This window comes from Primulina tabacum, chromosome 2, assembly GCF_025594145.1.
Source record: "Primulina tabacum isolate GXHZ01 chromosome 2, ASM2559414v2, whole genome shotgun sequence".
Lineage (NCBI taxonomy): Eukaryota > Viridiplantae > Streptophyta > Magnoliopsida > Lamiales > Gesneriaceae > Primulina > Primulina tabacum.
In genome coordinates, this window is record NC_134551.1 from 32,586,170 (window position 1) to 32,593,180 (window position 7,011).

Here is a 7,011-nt window from a genome sequence, read left to right on the forward strand (position 1 = left end):
GCAACTCCATTAAGAATGACGTCCAACTCTTAGATGAAATTCCTTAACTAAACAGCCTCCCTTGCTGCAGCTGATGTAGCAATGTATTCGGCCTCAGTGGTGGAATACGCAGTACTGTCTTTCTTGGAACTCTTCCAACAGACAGCAGCACCATTGAGCATGAATACGAACCCAGAGGTTGACTTTGAGTCATCAATATCGCTTTGGAATCTAGAGTCGGTATAGCCTTCCAATTTCAGTTCTCCACCCCCATAGACCAAGAACAACTTATTGGTCTTTCTGAAATACTTGAGAATGTCTTTCATAGCTTTCCAGTGTGGAAGACCAGGGTTCGATTGATATATACACAATACACTTAGTGCATAAGCCACATCAGGACGTGTAGATATCATCTCATACATGATACTACCAATCGTAGATTCATAAGGAATGCTTGTCATCACTGCTATCTCTGCATCGGTCTTGGCAGACATAGATTTGGATAGGGACACGCCATGACACATTGGTAGATGTCCTCTCTTGGACTCATTGATCGTGAACCGCCTAAGGATGTTATCAATGTATGTGGACTGGTTTAGACCAATCAATCTTCTTGATCTATCTCTATATTTTTGTATTCCCAATACAAAAGATGCTTCACCCAAGTCCTGCATCGAGAACATACTCGTTAACCATATTTTAGTTGATTGCAACATCCCTACATCATTCCCAATGAGTGGAATGTCATCAACATAAAGCACCAAAAATGTCACGGCACTCCCACTGACCTTCTTATACACACAGGGTTCCTCAGGATTTTTAGTAAAACCAAACTATTTGATTGTACTATCGAATCTGAGGTTCCAACTCCTAGATGCCTGCTTTAGACCATAAATATATCTCTGAAGTTTGCATACCATATGCTCACTTCCGATAGATGTAAACCCTTGAGGTTGAGACATGTAAATCTCTTCCTTAATATCCCCATTAAGAAATGATGTTTTGACATATATCTGCCATTTCTCATAGTCATACCGTGCAGCTATGGCTAGCAATATCCTTATAGACTTGAACATTGCAACTGGAGAAAAGGTTTCATCAAAGTCAACTCACTGTCTTTTAGCTATAGCCTTTTGCTACCAACCGCCCCTTGAAAGTCAATATCTTCCCATCCGCCCCAAGTTTCCTCATGTAAATCCATTTACACCCTATGGGAACAGTTTCCTCAGGTGGATCCACAAGATTTCACACTTGGTTCGAATGCATGGAATTCTACTTATATTCCATAGCTTCAAGCCATTTGGATGAATCGGCATCAGATAACGCTTCCTTGAAGTTCATTGGATCGCATCCATGGTTAGGCTCATCATGGCTCTCTTCAAGAAGCAGACCATACCTCATAGGTTGTCTCGAGACTCTCTCGGATCTTCTAGGAGCTTGTATCTCCTCTCTTGGCTCTTCGGGTGTGTGTTCTTGATCGAGCTAAACTTGCACTGTAAAGTCCTTAATATAAATGTATAATATTCAAGCTCGAAATAATCGCAAGTGCACGATATCAAGTAATAGCAAAATCTGAGAGATTACGAGTATCGTTCCACTGGAGACTGTGTTCTACAATTATTGTTTTCAGTTATCAAATCTTTATCAACGAAATTTTAATGATTGATTATGACTACTAAAATTAAATAAACACTCAAAGATAAAATTCAAAAATTAAATGACGAGATATAAAATCTAGAATGGTTACTTAAAAATCAATGAGAAATGAATTTGTTGGGAATTTCAGTTCTCCTACCCCTCGTTATTTAATTAATTCATTCGATACTGATCTACGCTTCCGACATGATTTTCTATTCAATTGAACAAGCCCTCTCGACCTATGCCAAAATAACTCTACTCAATGAAGTAATTAAATTTATTTAATTATTTATCAAGAGTGAATCGCATATCGATCTATGAAATCCTCTAGTTTTCGTCATACCGGAGTATGACTATCGGCGCGTATGAAATTTCATATATCTATGTAAATTGTAAATCCACGGCCTATACTACTCGTTCTTATCACGGGCTATTCTCTCGAACTCACTCACAATATAAGATCGTTGTTAAAGTTAGCTATGCTCTAACAACACGATAAAACAATAGCATATTCAAGAATAAATCCGCAATCAACGCGTGAATTAATTAAATCAAAGTTTTGGGTAGGATCCCATTAAATCCCAACAAATATGTAAGTTTAGCCACTAGAATTAGTAGTAAAAATAAACAACACAATGTTTAAACGATAAATTCTAAATTAAAAATACTAGATTTGACGAAAAACGCGAAGAACAGTGACCGGAATCTCGATAATCTTCAACACAAACTTTGCTTCAAAGCTCTTTTTCTCTTTTTTCTCTACTCCTTGCTATGAAATATGTCTGAATCCCCCAAAATCGTCCCCAAAATCCTGTCTATATCAGCCTCCTTCAGAAAATTACGGAAGAAATCGGCCAGGAAATCTTTCCAAAATTAGGTGGCGCTCGTGCGGTCAAGTCTTACCACTCGAGCGCCACACTCTCTGTTTTAAACTTTTTCTCACATCTAACCGCGCTCGAGCGGTGCCTTCTGTCAATTTCTTCGGAACTCACACCTCTCGTGCCCGGGCGGTAGAATATTACCGCCCGAGTGCCATGTCCTCTGGACAATAACCTAGGAATTCACATCTCGCGCCCGAGCGGTAAAATATTACCGCTCGGGCGCCAACCTTTCTGCCCGTTGTCCTCTTGGTTTGCACATTTTTGTTCCGATTCCAGTTTTCCGGCCATTTTACTTGCAAATTCATCACGTAGAAGTGAGACAAAATCATTTGCATATGCTTACGGTAAAACGAACAAAAAGTAAATTAAATGCACGCATGCACAATGCAAACACACACAAAACTAATACAATAAAACACGTAAAATGAGAACTATCAACCACCTCATACTGACCTTTTTCTTGTCCTCAAGCAAAACATGTCACAAACCACAACTAAGACATGAAACAAAACAAAAAGTGAAAGTACTGAAACAACTCAATGGATGGCGACACATCGAACTAATATTTCATTCCTCAGCGGGTTTTTAAACTACATCCAATTAGCCAAACCACAACATCCATAAACACCCCTTTCAAAACACAATAAAACATTTTTATTTTGCCAGGAAGTGTGGTCGTGTGTGTGTGTGCTGTGGATTTTACTATCTTGTGCTTCAAATAGTTTTATTCACAAATCATGTGGCTCCAAATCAACAATTCAACGCAAGTTTCTCTCTCTTGAGTTCTGTTTCTATTCGGGACCAACCAGTAAACACAAAGTGGCAGAATTTCATAGTTGTACAACAAGATTTAGGGAGTCAATATGCATAAGTGCTCAAGTGGTTCAAAAATATTGGGAGTACGTAGATCATTTTCACTATGTACTTATCAGAAATTTTATCTGACATTTCTCAACGCCTTACATCTCCATATTTTTAGCCTTGGGATAGGATTTCATCCCTTTTTGGCTCCCCCACATCTTACATCCCTTTTTGTTACTCACATTTTTTTAAGTGCATAGTTTTCTCGTGCGTACTCCCTAGGCTTGGAATATAGGGTATGTTCATTTATCTTGCCTAGAGATGAATTTTCAGGTCCTATGCACGATTGGATGAAGGGTATTTGAGGTATACTTTAATTTTCTACTCGAGTTCATGCTACTAGTCAGTCACTCCTTTCAACATATATTCATTCAAGTTCTACTCGTATCTCATGTGTTTCTTGTTTCCCTCACAGATTATTTTGAACTTAACTTTCATTCACACCTCTACCAAAACCCACTATATGTGCATAAATAAAATTGACATTTCATGCTACCAAGGTGTTCATAATGAGTGAAAAGACTAAGAAACATGCAGTTCATTAATCCAAAATCATCATCGGCTACCAACCTACTCGTTTCACCATCAAAGGACACACATGCGGTACACAAACGAAACGACCCGCCTCATACTAAGTGTGTGCAATGTCCACATTGCACAAATGACCAAAACACATAAATGCAAACACGGATACAGACACAGAAACAAATGCAAAATAAATGACAGAATGAAACAAAAATAAGAACAAAAAACATAATGCAGTAGAAAAAAATGAAAAAAAGGGGAAACAGTTAACTCCCATGATCACAGCTCATCCTCGTCATTCTCTGGCGGTGGAACTCCCGATTCATCCCCTTGCTGCTGATAGTCATACTGAAAATGGAACGGGGGAATGAACGCCGGAGCTAGTGGTATGGTCCCTGGGTCAACACCCCCTTGGACAAGCATAGTGCGCCTCATGGACTCGACATAGGCAAAATGTTCATTGAAGTTCGAGTTCACTTGATCTTGATGAGCCATGAATGCATGAGTCTCATCCATTTTGTCATTTTGGGATCGCCTGCGGGGCTGTGACGGAGTGGGACGGCGGTGCTCGATCCACCTGTATCTCCCTCGCGAGTGGGGAAATCATTATGACGCTTCGCACTCTTCCTATGTAGGTCTTCCACACAAATAGCCTTCATTGGCTACAGCCACTCCTCATCATCACGGAACACAACTCCCGCCCTTGCAAACAATTCTGATATGATAGTGGGAAAGAAAAGTCTGATGTGGCTGTTATGAGTGCTCATCTTGATTTTAGAATTGATGAGCTTACCCACATTGATGTTGTAGCCCTGCGTTAAAGCATATTACCCTACAGCCCGTTCCTTTTGTACCTCGCTCTTGTGGGAGATCGGCATCATTCTCATTGCCAAAAGCAAATACCAAAGGGCAATGTCGGCCTTCAAATATCTATCATCAAAACAACTCAGTGGGTCCCCTAATGGTTTCCAAGTAGCCCCTGGATGACACAGAGTTTCAAGGATCACAGTTTAATCAGGGGCAGAAACCAATGCCTTGAATTCGGAGTCATCTACCTCGGGTGTTTCTAAAAGTGTGTTAATCGTAGCCGAATCGAACGACACAAGTCTACCCCGAACAAAGGTCTTGACATCCGTCCTTTCACCCGCATTGGCATAAAACTCTCTAACCACAGACACAACAGCAGAATTCGGCTGACTTCCAAACTTTACCCATCCATTCTCTAACCACAGACACAACAGCAGAATTCGGCTGACTTCCAAACTTTACCCATCCCCGCCTCTCCAACTCCAAAATAGTATCTAAGTGCCTATCTTCGAATTGCATACGAAATCCCCTCTCGGAAATTGGGTTTCTATGTATCTTAGCAAGATCATATCGAGCCCTAGCCGTTGCATTTACAAATCGGGTTCTATCAATTGACGAAGATGAAGAGAAGGAACCAGGATTACCTTTTTTTTCTTGGGAGCCATGGTAATAGAATATGGAGATGGTGACCGTGTCTTGTAAAAGATTATCGGAGAGCGGGAGATGCTTGATTCTTAAGGAAGAGTGCGCCCACGGTGCTTGAATCCTGATGTGGGAGTGAATTTGCTGCAAAAAAACAAACAGAGGGCGAAATTTTATGTTAGGGATTTGGAAATTGGTATACAAAATGGGGGAAGGGAAAGGGGAGTCGTGACTTTATGTTCAGTCACGCCCGAGCTGTATAATTTTGCCGCCCGAGCGCCGACTGCGATGTAATTCTTTTTTTCGGGCAGAGGCGTTCGCGCTCGAGCGGTAAACTTTTACCGCTCGGTTGCGAGACTTCGCCCAATTTTTCTCTTTTTTTTTTAATAATTAAAACAATAAAATAAAAAATATAAATTAACATAAAAAAAAGTGCAAGATAAGGGAAAGAAAGGTAGTTCTCAATTTATAGTCGAGAGCTTGAATGTTGGTCAGTCTCAGTTCGAATTGTCTTGGAACCGGGTGATTCCAAGTTGTGGCTCAATTGTGCCACCCATGTAGTTCTTCAGTCGCTGGGCATTGACCGTAAATTTCTCATCATTTCCATCTTGCAGTTCTACAGCTCCCGATGGGTATACTTTAGAAATTACAAATGGACCAGACCATCGCGACTTCAATTTTTCGAGAAACAGTCGCAACCGGGAGTTGTCGAGTAGGACATTTTCACCTTCCTTGTATTCCCTTTCGATGATTCGCCTGTCATGAGCCCTCTTTGTCTTTTCCTTGTATGATAGTGCGAGATCATGTGCCAGATTATGGAATTCTTCCAACTAATCCTATTGAAGTAGACGTCGTTCACCTGCATCAGTAAAGTTAAAGTTTAGTGCTTTTGTTGCCCAATATACCCGATGTTCTAACTCTACAGGTAAATGACATGCTTTACCAAACAGTAGCCTATATGGTGTAGTACCTATAGGTGTTTTAAAAGCAATTCTATATGCCCAAAGAGCATCATCTAATCTTACAGACCAGTCTTTCCGACTGACACCTACCACTTTTTCCAAAATTCGATTGATCTCTTGGTTAGACACTTCCACTTGACCACCCGTCTGGGGTGATATGGTGTAAAGATTTTATGCGTGACACCATATTTACTCAAAAGTTTTTCAAATAGTTTGTTGCAAAAATGGGTGTCACCATCACTAATGATTGCTCGTGGTGTTCCAAATCTATTAAAAATATTTTTCTTTAAAAATTTCAGGACCACTTGAGCATCGTTAGTGGAATATGTTTCTGCCTCTACCCACTTAGACACATAATCAACCGCAACCAAAATATGTTTTTTCGTGAACGAACTGGGAGACGGTCCCATGAAGTCTATTCCTCACACATCAAAAACCTCACACTCAATGATATTGTTTAATGGCATTTCATGACAGTTAGAAATGTTACCTGTCCGCTGGCATTTATCACAAGTAAGCACATAAGAACGAGTATCTTTAACTAGGGTTGGCCAATAACAGCCACATTCGAGGACCTTGGATGCCATTCGTGTGGGTCCAAAATGACCACCTACCTCGCGGTCCTGAAAATGACAGAGAATCGATCCCATCTCTTCCTCTGCTACACATCTCCGTATCATGGTATCTGCACATATTTTGAACAACGGTTCCTCCCA